At 41.3% G+C, this 14715-nt stretch overlaps 1 protein-coding gene and 1 pseudogene across 3 annotated transcripts in view; both read right to left on the reverse strand.

The window, feature by feature from the left end:
• CD99L2 (CD99 molecule like 2) overlaps positions 1-14715 on the reverse strand; it is a 123673-nt gene that overhangs the window by 91248 nt on the left and 17710 nt on the right. The gene's annotated exons all lie outside the window — the stretch shown is intronic.
• LOC140515766 (ATP-dependent (S)-NAD(P)H-hydrate dehydratase pseudogene) lies at positions 1135-4476 on the reverse strand (annotated as a pseudogene).

Genomic DNA, 14715 nt, shown 5'->3' on the forward strand with positions numbered 1-14715 from the left:
CTAGAAACAACAAACTATCAGTGAAGTGGTTCATAGCATAGTGCTGAATTTGGTAGATTAACAAAGAACTCAATCCCACAGCTGCTGCAATGATCCCTGTGCAAATGACTTTCAAATCTACATGTCCCATTTATCTGATCTTCAGACCTACATCTCAAACTACCTATGAATATCTGGATATTCCAACATACAAGTTCAGCATGTCCAAGATTGAAATGACCCCAAAAAACATGACTTCTCCGTTCTTTTCAGTGGAAACATTATTCACCTAGTCTCCTATTTTCAAAATTCTGGTGTTCTCTTTGACTCCCTTTGCTTCAGCTCCCACATCCAAGCAGCTGTCAAGTCTTGTCACTCTAAATCCTGTACAAACAATCTCTAAAGTCCCTACCAACTCTACAGCCTATGAGTCTTCCAAAGGTAGCCATCAAACTGAAGCACCTTGAAAGCAAGTACTATTTCTAACTTCTTATTATCTCAAAAATTACCAAGTTCTAACATCCATTCCCTCCCTCCTGGTAAAACAAACAAACCTAAAGAGTTCAGCAAGATGAAATGACTTTTCCAGGGTCACAAGGCTAGTCAATTATCTGAGGCAAGATTCCAAAAAGGAGCTTTCCTAGCTCTAAATCAGACCTGCACAACTTGGCAGTAGGGAGGGGCCTTAATTTAAAAAGGCTAATCTTCTTCGGTCCACAGATAGGTTTTTAGCAGTTCAATTTCCAAGTAAAGGTAACTAGAGACAGAATGAGGATGGTTGGTTGCCACAGGTCATGTGACAAACCAGAGAAAATGCGAAGCAGTGGCTGCCTGAAATCCTTTGGCAGTGGCACGTTGGGCAGGCCTGCTATAAAAATACTATGTCCCTGCTGCATCTCAAGAACAATCTTTTAAATAAATAAATGTTTAAAAAAAAATTATCCCTTGAAACCTATATTGAAGTGTCAGGTCACAAAGCCATCAAATAAGCAGTTAGTATATTTAGAAATGAATTGACAAAATAGGTATTTTTCAATTTTCTTTTTTTCTTTCAGTTTAGTTTTATTAGAACATTTGCAGCTACATCTTATTTCAGCCAATGCTTCCCGTATTCCAAACTCTCAAGAAATCACCTTAATCCCTAGTCTTAAAAATAAGAAGTGGGTGCTGCCAGAGCACTTCTGCCCAAGGGACTCCTATAGCCAGAGACGCTTTGCTTCCTGAGGTGTCTTGCTTCCCTTGCTTCAAGTTTCAAATAGCTTGTTGAATGCCAACCCCACTTTGCCAATCATGTCAGTGGTGGTCATCGAGCACCTATATTTCTGAAAGGCCTGGTAGTTATACTGCATGTGAGAGAACATGCCCCAAAGGCAGCCACGAGGAAAGGGTTCTGACCATTTGTTTTATCGGGTCCAGCAAGTAACGCCCAGTGTGCTAAGACTCCAAGTGAGTCTGACAGAAAGTCTTCTTGTCCACCACACCTTCTACCGCTTCCTTCATGACTACACACAAGCACTTTTTCACCATCCAGAATTATATCTTTCTCTCCTTTCTGAACAACTGTCAGATTCCCTAAGGCTTGGCTGAGTTTCAACACACATTTATGATTATCATTACTATCTACTGAGGTTCTAAGCATGGTTTCATAGGGTCTGCTGAACTCCAAATAGCTGGGTACGAGAACTGCCTCCTGATAACCTTAAATAATGGAAGACTGCTGAGCAATGAGCCACAATCCATGAGCATCAATGACCACGGGAATACCCCTGACCTTGGATTTTTCTATAATGCCCTTCACATTCTCCAGTAGGGCATCATCTCTGCCTCAGCCTGGTCCTATGACAATGGTATGTAATCTGGGTAACCACTTAGCAACTTCTTGAACAGCATTAGAACCATCAAGAACAGGGTGAACAATCAACTGTGACAATCACAGGGGCTGCTTCTTTGGTACAGAATACGTAGGAGAGATCAGCACTCACTCTGAGGGCTGAGATTGCTGCAAAGTATGGAGCTCCTGTGTACTCTTGGCAGCCTCCAACTATGCCTATTCTTCCATCTTGACCTTTATGCTTTTTAGTAGTTAAAAGGGGTATAACATTTCTCACCAGCTGAAAAATATTCTCCATATTCTTTGTTGAGCGTGCTTTGTGTAATGAAAGTGATCTCTCTAGTTTGTCAGTGGGGGGCTGGGGGCCAACTTGGGCTAACAAACCCACGTTTAATGAAGACCATCGGGAGCCTCTTCTGGGTTTCTATTTTTCAATTTTCACTAACAATAATAAAAGAACAATCTTTTGCCTGCCTTGAACTCTCACACTGCACTTCGTAAGTACTTCTATAGTTATTCTGGATTATACTAATTCTCTATGTCGTATCATCCTAGATATATTCTCAATCATAAGTGCCAGCCAAGTGTTTTACGGGCAGTAAATGCTCGAAACAAGTGTGCAGGTGCTATGTGGTGCTCACATCACTAAGTGGGATAGTGAAACCTTCAGATGAGGTGATCCCCTCAGGATTTCTCTCTGACATCTGAATTGAGTGTGGGGGAGAGGGCCACCTAAGCATTTTGTCTACAAAAATCATGGACCTGAAAGATGAACAGAGCAAAGCAACAAAGAAAAGACAGTATAGTGCAGTAGAAAGGGCAGTAGACCTTGCAGAATCCCAAAATAAAGAAGGCTTTGTATAAAGGTTTCTCTAAAGCCTCAAGAACTCCTGAATCAATCAGTGTGGGTGCTGCCTCTGATGCCTTTACAATTTAGAAGACAGTCTTTGAGAATGGTCACAGCTAAAAAATTCATCACCCTGCAGTCAAGCTGGTAAAAAGCCTCTGTGGACTTAACTAGGCTAGTCTTCAGACAAATGACACCAGCCATTCCCAGGCCAGTACTCAGCTTGTCCAGCTTTTCACTGCTTCAGCCTTCGAGAACCCATGGCAATTTTCATACCATTACGAGACATTGGACGAGGGCATCAGGTAAATGGATAAGAGTTTAAATTTTTTTTAATTATGGAAAACTGAAATTATGTGAGAGGGAAAAAAGGCACAAAATCATTTACACTTTTTAGTTCAGATATCCCACTACTAAGTATATACTCCAAGGAGGTCAAAGACAAAAAGAACCCAAGTGTATACCAGAATATTAATAACAGCATCACTTACGGTAACAAGAAACTAGAAACAAAATGGGTGCCCATCAGTTGGGGGATGATTTAACAAACTGTGATATGTGAAGTAATAGAGTATTATTGAACAATAGAAAAACATGAATGGAGAGTGGCAGAGTGAAGTAAGCAGGAAACAGGAAAACAATTCACAAAAAAGAGGTAAGGTTAAAAAAAAAACCACACAAAAAGCAAGTTAAATGCATAAAAGTAGTCATCCATCTCAGCTTTGGACAGAGATAAGGAAACAAACCTCCCTCCTTTCTTTGAGGAGGTGGGAAATTGGTTAAAGAACGTGTGTGTGTGTGTGTGTGTGTGTGTGTAAGAGAGAGAGTGAGAGAGAGAGAGAGAGAGACAGAGAGAGACAGAGACAGAGAGACATAGTTGCTACACTGATTTTGCTGAATTTTTTTGTGAGAAGGAAAATCCCAGTTTGGATGCATTATATGGGTATAACTGATATGAAAACTAAAGGCGTCAATAAATTTTTTAAAACCACACGAAAGGTAAATGCAGAGCCCTTATCTTCTATGAAAAGCTTTCCCAGATGCTCTTAACGTTAGTCTCTCCTCTAATGACTACCTCCAATTTTTACTCTATATATTTGGTACATAGGTATTTGCGATGTGGGTCTCCCCCATTAGACTTAGCGCCAACAGAGCAGAAAGTGTATTCCTTTCTTTCTCCAACTAGCACAGTCCTTACCGCGTAATAGAAGCTTAATAAATGCTACTGAGTTCATCTCATTTTTTCCTTTGTGTTTCACTGGATGAAGGCTGATGCAATCCATAGTGATTCTCCTTTGCAAAGGAGCCATGGAAAGAAGTGCTCAGCTACTCCTGAACTGGAAGACCCTTGGTTAAGTCTCTGGCCCCTGCTTTGGTTTCCATATCCCTAAAATGATGGGCTTGGAGGAAATGGTTTTAAGTTTCTCACCTGCAAAATCTAGCCAGATAATTATACTCTATCTACTTTAGCAGTATTATGAGCATCAAATGAGATAATAAATGTGAAAATCCTTCGGAGCCAAAGTAATATTAAGTACCAGATTGGCACTTCCAGCCCTAGCCTTTCTCCTGAGTTCCAGTCTCATATCATCAACTCCTTCTTGGACATTTTGAACTAGTTGTCCCATAGACATGTCACACTCAACATTCCCAGAAATGGACATGACTCGATGACTAAACAACAAAAGATGTAAATGCTGCTTCCCTTAGACTGTAACATCCATAAGTGCAGGGACTCTATCACTTTTGTCTTTGTATACTCAGCAACCAGCAGAGTATCTGGCACATCTCGTAGATGTTGTTCAATTGTTTCCGTCATTTTAGACTCCTCGTAACTCCATTCAGAGTTTTCTTGGCAAAGATACTGAAGTGGTTTGCCAATTCCTTCTTCAACTCATTTTACAGATGAGGAAAGTGAGGCAAAAGGATGAAGTGACTTGCCCAGGGTCCCACTCACGCTAAGTGTCTGAGGCCAAATTTGAACTTGGGTCTTCCTGACTCCAGGCCTGGGACTCTATCCACTAAGTCACTTAGTTGCCTAGTCTGGCACGTAGTAGGTTCCTAATAAATGCTTGTCGGAAGATGGCTTGAAAATCCTGGATATCCTTCTTGAGGTTCAAAACTGTGTTTTGTTATTCACTTGTCAAACCATGTGTCACATATCATGAGAATATGGAAAGAGGAAGCAGAAGGGATATCTGCTCTCTACAGCAAAAGTATCAAACTGGCAAACAGACCACCAAGTGAACCAGATTAAAACATAACAGGGAAATCTTTGGGGGTTTTTTTAATTTAGCATTTTATTTTTCCCCAATTACATGTAAAAACAATTTTTAATATTTGTTTTTTGAAAATTCTTGAGTTCCAAATTCTCCCTCTCTTTCCCCTCTCATTGAGAAGGCAAGCAATTTGATACAGCTTATCCATGTGTAGTCACATGCAAAACATATTTCCATGTCAGTCATGTTGTGGAAGAAAACACAGACCAAAAAAAAATAAGAAAAAGAAAAAAGAAAGAAAGCAAAGAAAAAGTCTGCTTCTATCTGCATTCAGATGTGAATAGCATTTTTCCTCATGAGTCCTTCAGAAGTGTCTTCAATCATTGTATTGCTCAGAATAGCTAAGTCATTCAGACTTGACACTGTACAATATTGCTATTACTTGTATACAATGTAACAGGGAAACATTTAAGAAAATGAATACAAATACAATACAGACAATGTTAATCTGTGGTTTTCAAGTCAGTGTGTGCCCAGCAGGGATTTATTTCTATTTGAGTTTGACACCAGGATCTACAGCTCCCTACTATTACCCATCATCCTCAATTTGCACTGTCGTTTGAAGACACAGCTAGCATCCCAGGGGAAGTGGGTGTTGGCAGCAGCAGGGAACGTGGTATAGAGAATGAGGTGATCTTAAGCTTAGCTGATTAGTAAATAAATGCGTGTTGAGTGACTAAACACCTACTGTGTATCAGGCACTGTGCTAAGTGCTGAGGATACAAAGAAAAGTCACAGAAGAGTTCAGTGCTCTCAAGGAGTTCCCAGTCTCCCAGACAGAACATGCAATAGCTACATAGACACAGTCTGTATAGATAATCCCAGAGGGAAGGCACCAAGAAAAGGCTTCTTAACAGAATGTGGCACTTTAGCCGAGACTGGAAGGCAGTCAGGAAAGCTAGGAGACAGAGAAGGTCAGGGAAAGAATCCCATATCCCAGGTTCCCAGATCTCTCTGAAGCCATCCATTCCATCAGACAGGGGAAGAAGCTTCAGGAAAAAAAATCATTACATTTTATTCCAGCGATTCAAAGAAAGAACTAGTCTTACTTGTTTTGATTTATGTACACAAGCATGCATGCACACATGCCCTCTGAAGAGTTTTATTCCTTAGTTCAATGTCTTAAAATACACAGATAATACTCCAACTGTCACTACCCTAGTTAGACCACATTGTGCTCTGTTTGGCAGAATGAGATTGATAAATTGAAGACAAACTGGCCCATTCTAGAGCTGGGTCAGGATGATGAAAGTACTTAAAACCATCTACAAAAGCTCAGTAGAGAAACTGGTGAGATTTAGCTTGGAAAGGAGTTTATTGTGATTATTGTGATTATAGTGATTATGAGAACAACATCCTCAGTGGTGGAAGAATAAGCTATGGAACAAAGAGAAGAGGCTATCTTGAGAGGGAGAGAGCTCCCACGACGAAGGGTCTTCAAGCAGGAGCCAAATGACCACTGGTTGTGGATGCTGAATGGGTGCACAATCAGGTACAGTTGAGAATACAAGGCATTTAAGGTCTTTTCCAACAGAGGCTCTTCCTTGGTGAACTGCGCCAAATTCTGAACAATCTACGAACTTCTCCTTTTGTCTACAAGACCAAGTCTGTGCCTCCTATGACCCCAATGAACACTGAAATACTATGGGGTGGCTGGGCAAAATGTGAGGAAAAGGCCTGGCCTTCCCTTTACCCCTCCCCTATACTAGATGTTCACACCACCTGGATGAGTTGGGAAGCAATAACTACAAGCTTTCCAATGAGAGAGAGGACAATCAGGCCTTAAAATGTGCCCTGGACCCTGTCATTTGATCTGCTGGTGCATCATAAGGACCCCTGGTCTTTTGTGATCTGACCTACCATAGCACCTTTGGCAGGTCACCTTTTTTGCAGGCCTTTCTATGGGCCTGGCAACCAGATTCTTTTCTATGAACTCCAGGAGAGTAGTAACTGCCATTTTTAATATTTGTATCCCTAGCACTTAGCACAGTTCAGTCACAAAGCCAAACCTCAATACTTTTTCATTCATTCTTCTTCTCTGTAGCTAAGTTTATCATCACAGGTGTTGGTAACCCCAGTAACCATTCTGCTCAACTTCCCAGAAATCTTCTGTCATGGGAAATTTATCCATTCAATGGATGTTTGTGTCAGAGAGAGCCATGAAAATGCCTTAGAGAACATGTATTTCATGACCATCACCAACATGCTAATACCATATGATACCAAGGAAAAAACTAGACAGTCAAAACAATGAAATCTGGGGCCGGGGCAGAGATCTCAACAATATCCCCTTAACCACTACTCCAAGCTCATCAATGAATTCATGTCTAATATCCTCACACAGTCACCGTTTAGCTTTATTAAGTCAGAACCAAAGTGCTAGGATAGAATTTGGAACAAGTAGAAAGTTGAAGTTAGGGGAGAGGGCTGGATTTCATAGAGGAGACTACAGCCTGTAACACTGAAACGGACACTGTAACAATGTGTGAGCATGTGTAAGAGTACTTGTATATATGCACATAGAACTTAATTGGAATATTTATTTTCTGCGCATCCTTGATCCCACCATATGACCCTTTGTTACCGAGATACCCAGAGACAAGATAAGGTTGGGTTTATTTGGGTTTTGTTTCCTAAAATTGTTGCTGGTTGTTCAGTCATTCAGTCACATCAGACTCTATGACCCCATGAACCATAACTGCCATATACTTTTCTTGACAAACTTAATGGTGTGGTTTGCCATTTCCTTCTTCAGTTGAGGCAAACAAACGCTAAGTGACTTGCTCAGGGTCACAAAGGTAGTAAGTGTCTGAGGCCAGATCTGAACTCAGGTCTTCCTGACTTCAGGTCCCCTAAACCACCTACCTACCTCCCATTCTCAAAATTATATTATTTCAATGTTAATATAATTTTGTAAAATTCATCATTCCATACACATCCACACCCCCGCTCCCACCCCAGACTATAAGCTCAGTGAACTCAGATTTACAACTTTGTGCTACTTCCGTTTTTCCTTAAGATGTACAGTACTGGAGAGTTGAGAAATCCAAATAAAAGAACCACCTTTAAAATGAGTTTCACTGTATGTCAGATAACACACGAAGAGGCAGGGGAATTTGGCTGATTCCTGGAAAAATTCTAGGATGTATTATTAAAAGAATGTTTAATAAATATCTACAAAAGGAAGCCGATGACTTAAAAAAAAATAAAGTCAACGTGGCTCCCTCCAGGACAGGTCACACCAGGTTAACCTCATTTGCTCCTTCTACATTCTTCCAGTTACTAGACTGGTAGAACAGGGAATGCTGTCACCTACAGCTTACCTAGATTTTAACATAATATTCAACCATGTTTCCCATGCCACTTTTGTGGACTAGACAGAGAATTATGAGATACTTGATGGTATACTTAGGTGTTTTCAGAAGTAACTGAATGGCCAGTCCCAAAGAATAAAGCTTCCATGTCAACTTCAACAGTGATCTCTAGGAAAATACCCTAGAGATCTGTGACTAGCACTTCTCTCATCCCCCATATTCAAGCTGCTTCCAGGGCTTATCCATTTCACCTTTGCAACATTTCTCAAATACACCTCCTTCACTTCTCTGGCACTGCTACCACCGTGGTGCAGGCCTTCATCACCTCACCCCAAGATTACTACAATAACCTGCTGGGGGATCTGCCTGGCTCAAGTTTCCCCGCTTCAATCCATTCCCAATCCAGCCACTAAAGTGATTTTCCTAAAACAAAGATATGATCAGGTCACCCACATACAAACACACTCAACAAGCTCCAGAGACTTCCTAGTGTATCTAGAAGCAAATACAAAATGCTCTCCTTGGCCTCCAAAACCCTTTATTAACCTAGCTCCTTTTACATTTCTGGTCTTCTTGCACTGGTCTCCTGTCCCGTGAAAAAGACACAGGACATTTTCTCTGGCTATCCTCTGTGCCTGGAACACTCTCCTTCGGCTCTGACTCCTGACTTCCCTAGCTTCCTTTAAATCCCAACTGAAATCCCATCTTCTACAGGAAGCATTCCCTAAGCCTTCTTAATTCCAGCACCTTCCCTCTTTTCATTATTTCCTATTTCTCCTGTACACTGTTGTTTTATTTATATTTGTTTGCACGTTGTCTCCCCCATTAGACTGTGAGCTCCTTGAGGGCAAGGACTGTCTTTTGTCTCTTTTTGTATCCCCAGCACTTAGCACAGTGCCTGGCACACAGTATGCATGTAATCTGAAAAGAGGAAGAGAGGAAAAGGGAAAGAAAGGAAGAGGGGATGGGGAAGGAAGGAGGAGGAAGAAAAGAAGAGAGGGAAAAGGAGGAAAAGAATAGGGCAGGGAGGATGAGAAAGGAGAAAGAGGGGAAGAGAAAATGGAATAGGGCATCAGGTTTCAGGGAAAAGGGCAGAGGGCAGTGGGGAAGGTGGAAGAGGGCAGCGAGAGGAGAGGAGAAGTATTTGTCCAGTTAGGATGGGGGGAACCCAGATCCTTCATGAACTTCCCAGTGAAGAAAGAGTAGAGAGAAAGGAAACATAAGGGACAGAGGTAACTGGGGAGAGGGTGGCAAGAGAGAAATGGCTACGGGCTCCTCTACCCAGTAGAAGACCACATAAGAAGACTGACAAGGAAGCCCTACAAACCCTCTGTCTCATTTGTTACCATTATTATGACCAACCCACACTTCTACAGGATTTTACAGTTTAGACAGTGAGTTCCCCACAATAACCCAGGGAGAAATTATCATGCCCATTTTACAGATAAGGACACTAAGGTAAGATTACTTCAGCCAAGGTCACACAGACAGCATGATAGCAGAGCTGAGACTCAAACTTAGGTCTTCTGATTACAAATCCAGTAAAGGCCCTGACCACTAGACAACACTGCCTCCTTTAATGTGCACCTCTGTGTTATAACCTTGGTAACTAACTCCCTACCGTGTTTACTCCCATTAGCAGCTCTCCCCACAAATCCTCTGCAATATGAGATGGGCCCACTGAACAGGTTGGCAAAAGCCAAAATAAGAATGATCAGAAAGAAGATGGCCAGGCACTGTGCTAAGCACTAGGGATACAAAGAAAGGCCTAAGAGAGTCCCTGTCCTCAAAAAGCTCACAACACATTGAAAGAAACTGAAGCTGAATTGGGGGGGGAGGCGAGGGGAGGAGAGCAGGGTTACCAGCACAGGGGTATGCTGCAGTTCAACAACCAGGATAGGAGATGACCTGAAAGGGTGATGATTTTAAGATGATTTCATTTTTCAGAATGACAAGTTTCTGGTGATGATCAACTCTAGGAAAGCAGTCAGGTAGGAAATAAGAATTCCCTGGGTGCTCTCCTTAAATGGAGAAAGATCTGGGACAAATGATTCCTTCAGGCCTGTAAAGTTTTTCAGGTTTGTAGAGTACCCTTTAAAAATGCTAATATCACTGGGAGGGAATCTTACCTGATTCTTTTGGGCTTAGCACCCTGGCAAAGATTGTGGAACAGGCAGATGATAACAAGAAAGCAAAGGGGTACCTGGTACACTGGCATATACCTTAGAAGGAAGGAAAAAAAAGGGCTGCTGATCCACCAAAGACAAATGACCTATTTTAGTTTGCCACTGAACAGTCTGAGAGATGGCATTCAGTCACCATCATCACTCAGACCACTCCCCATTCTATCCAAGACCCTAATTCTAAAAGGAGAAGAACCCAGGCCCCAGTGTGGCATGTAAAGAGAATGTTGGATTTGGAGTCTGAGGACCCAGATGCTAGTCTAAACTCTAATACTTACTGCTTGTGTGATCTTATCCAAGTGCCTTCTTTTCTTTAAGCCTCTGTTTCCTCAACCATAAAATCAGTGAACTGGAAGAGAAAGCCTCCTGGGTCCCTTCCAAATCTGACCGTCTATAACTTGCCTATCAAGTTGGTAGGAGACAGCTAATGGCAGAGTTATGACCAGAACTAGGCTCCTAGCTCCCAGGACTGAGTTCTAGCCTCTAATACTCCCCTATCTTTTCCACAGAAGAAACAGACCAAAGCTGCCTACCTAAAACCAGTTGCTCAGAGGTTTAGGGGGAGGGGTTACCTCAATTGAGTGTCATTTAGCTAGTCATTCCTAACAGGATAAAAGAGGAGAAAATCATCCAATCAAGAACCATCTCCTGCTCTGTGCAAGGTCTCAAGCACTAAGAACCTAAAAAAGCCAGACCTGACCACTAAGCATCTAAAATCAACACACCATCAGCCTAGGCTTTATTCTTTTAAATCACCAACATCATGCATCCTTTCATATGCTATTTGCCCACTGTAAGAACTGGAAGGGGCTTTAGCAGTAGTTTGGAAGAGTGGAAATAGTACTGGCCCAGGATTCAGGAGAGGACCCTTTCTGCTCCATATTAGCCATTTGCCTATGGAAAACCACTGTACCTCTCTCTGACCCTCCATTTCCACTTGTGCAAAATGGAAATGATAATACCTAAATGACCTTCCTCACAGGATGGCTATGGAAAAAGCACCCTTTAAACAACAAATTTGAGACTCCAGGTCATCTTATTATGGCTAGAAAGAGCACAGGATTTGGCATCGGAGGACCTGGCTCTACTACTTACTATGACCTTGGGCAAGTTCCCTCCCCTTTCTGGGCCTCACCTTCCTTATCTGTAAAAAAGGGCGGAGAGGTCCATTCCAATTCTAAATCTATGATCTTATTATTGCACACCCAGTCCAGTTCCTTCATTTTATAAAGGAGGAGACTAAGGCCCAGAGAGAGGAAGTGACTTGCCTACATAACAAGTCAATGGCAGAACCAGGATTAGAACCCAGGTCCCTTTCTTTATACAAATTGTATCTACATTTCTCAGCCTCTCCAAAATTCCAGGACAGAGCTAATTGTCAAACATGGGCATGCAGCCTTTCTTCAGTTCCAGACACTGCACACACAAAAAGTAGTGAGCTGAGATGCAGGTGCCTCATCTTTACAAACTATGAAAATCTTTTTTCCTTGAATTACACTACGGTAAAGTGACCCTAGTTTCATGAGCTCCATCCAAGGAAGGGTTCTATTTCATAGGTCAAAAAACAAGATAAAAAACCTGATGCTCTCAAGAGTAACACAGCTTTATCTATGTAAGGAAAACTCAAACTATCTTCTTCCATTCCATCAAGACACATTCACCTACCCAAATTAGAAGTGTCTGCACCTCAACTCCCAGGCCATTTTCCTCTGCTGGTTCTGTACTGTGCCTTATAGGCAAAGACATTAACTCTGTACAGCACCAAGCTAGAAGTCCTTAAAGTTGGAGTCTAAATGCCTTCCACATCCAGAGAAAGAACTATGGAACTAGATCGCAGAATGAAGCAGATGATTTTCTTTTGTGTTATGTTTTTTTTTTATGATTTCTACCATTCATTTTAACTCTTCTATGCAACATGACTAAAGTGAAAATGTATTTAATAGGAATGTATGTGTAGAACCTATATAAAATTGTATGCTGTCTCGGTGAGGGAAGGAGGAGAGAAGGAGGGGGAGGGAGGGGAAAAAAATCTAAGAGATATGGAAGTGATTGTAGAACACTGAAAACAAATAATTTAATTCTTAAAAAAAAGTTGGAGTCTATAGGCAAGTCACCATCTCTTTGAGTCTCAACTTCCTCATCATCAATAAGTGAACCCACCTCCTAGGGTTATTGTGAGGGTCAAATAAAATCATGACAATGAAAGAACTTGAGAAAAGCTACAAGCAGTAGACATGTAAAAGGTATAATTATCAGGATGCCTCAATAACTGAGTAACAATAAGATACATGGGGTGAAGAAGGCAGGGATAGAACCCAGGGGGAAAACTGGGAGAAGAGACTAGGAGATGGTAATCACACCATCTACTTTCATGGCTCAAATGAGCTAATGTATGCAAAGCTCTTTGTAAACCATAAAACACTCTATAAATGTCAACTATGATAACAATCCTTTAAATCATCTGGGAATTCATCAGTGGGGGGCACCAATGCAGATCACAACTACACATCTTATTATAGTTATCTCTTATACACTGCAGGAGTTAGGGGTGCATCACACTCCCCCACCCCCATGATCTGGAAAATCTGAGTAAAAAGTTTTGGCCCTCCCTTTGTACCAGAGAAGTCTGAATTGTTATGGCATTATTCTGTGTCATCTGTTGGTCTTTGCATGTTGTCTGTGACTTCCACAGAACTCCCAAAAAATTCCCATTTAATTTCTTACACCAACATGCGGTCCATCAAAACAGCAATGGGGAAAGTTGCAAGATGAAAGGGATAACTGAACATGGCTGGTTCTTCACGAATTAATATACCTTTTTTTTTTTAATCATTCTCTGGCAGCTAACCTTTTTGTGGTGTCTTTTTTAACTGAGGTAAGCTGGTCCTTAGACGTTGGATCGATACCACCACTGGGATAGAAGCTGAAGCCTTTCTAGCTCTAGGAGAAGCTACCAGAAATTGTACTCTGATGGCATTTCCTTCAAGTACCCAAAATCACTTCCACACAACAATGAGGTGTTAACTGTGAATAATGATAATAATTAACATTAACAAAACAAGGAAAACTCCCAGAGAAGTAGAAGAGAAGCAATGAGCTTTAATATGCTAGAAAAGGGGAGGATGGAAGGAATTATCACTAGTTAGCTCCCCAGAACCCACCCCCAGCTTTGTAAATTTAGAGATAAAGGGTCTTCAAAATCCAGTTGGAGCATTTTTACATGAAGTCTTAAAAATCAGATCCTGGCTATGAGTTAAAATCATCTGTTTTGTACAGAGGTTCCCAAAGTGGGCAATACTACCCCCTGGGAGCACTGGAACAATGGAGTGGGGGTGGTAGTGGCCAAGTCCACTGACAGGTCTTAACAAGCAAGTATTGGCAGGCTAGCTGGGGAAGTCCAGCATACATCAGCAGGAATATGTGAATATTACTTGTCTACAATAGGATACCACTGCATCATCAAAATTTCAATGTAGGGAAAAAAACACAAATTTACAATAAATTATTACATTTAAGATGTGTCATTTTAAAAAACATATTTTATATTTTTTTGAAATTATGTTAATTTCAAAAAAAAGTTAGAGTTAAAGAAAGTAGATTACCAGGGGGCACTGATTAATTTTTTTTTTTTTAAAAGAAGGCAGTAGGCCAAATAAGTTTGAGAACCTCTGGTACAGGAGAAAATACTGGCCTACAGGTCAAGTGGGATGGATTATAGTTTTAACTCTTCCACAAACTTTCGACATAACCTTGGTCAAGGCACTTCCTCTCTACGGCCTCAGATTCCTCATATGCACAATGCTGGGTTTGGGGTCAAATCTCTAAAGATCTTTTCAAATCAGATCTTTGTGAAGCTCTAGGCACACAGTATGTACTATAGAAATGATTCTTCCCTTCCCTTCTTTCCCTTCCCTTTCAGGTACAACAATCTATGTCTCTGATTATACTTCAGGTACAGAAAGGCAGAGCAAATTTGGAGGAACAAATTTGCCTAAAACCCAGAAGCAAGCTCTAATTAAGGAGGGATAAGAAGCCCTCTTCCTGAGGCTAAATGGTTGGGGAAGAGAAGGGGGGCAGGATATAGCTTTCTTGAGGAGTAAATGCTATTGGAAGAGTTCAACAAGGAGATGACACACACCTTAAGCTCAGAGCCAGGAAGCATGTCATCAGATAAAGAGAAAGCACAACTGAGGCAGTAAAATTCATTGTCTTGTTCAGGTAACATCATCCTCCCGAGGCCAAGTAAAAACAGGAAAAACCCAATTTTCCTTTAAAGAATAAG

This window comes from Notamacropus eugenii, chromosome X (assembly GCF_028372415.1).
Source record: "Notamacropus eugenii isolate mMacEug1 chromosome X, mMacEug1.pri_v2, whole genome shotgun sequence".
NCBI classification, from domain to species: domain Eukaryota; kingdom Metazoa; phylum Chordata; class Mammalia; order Diprotodontia; family Macropodidae; genus Notamacropus; species Notamacropus eugenii.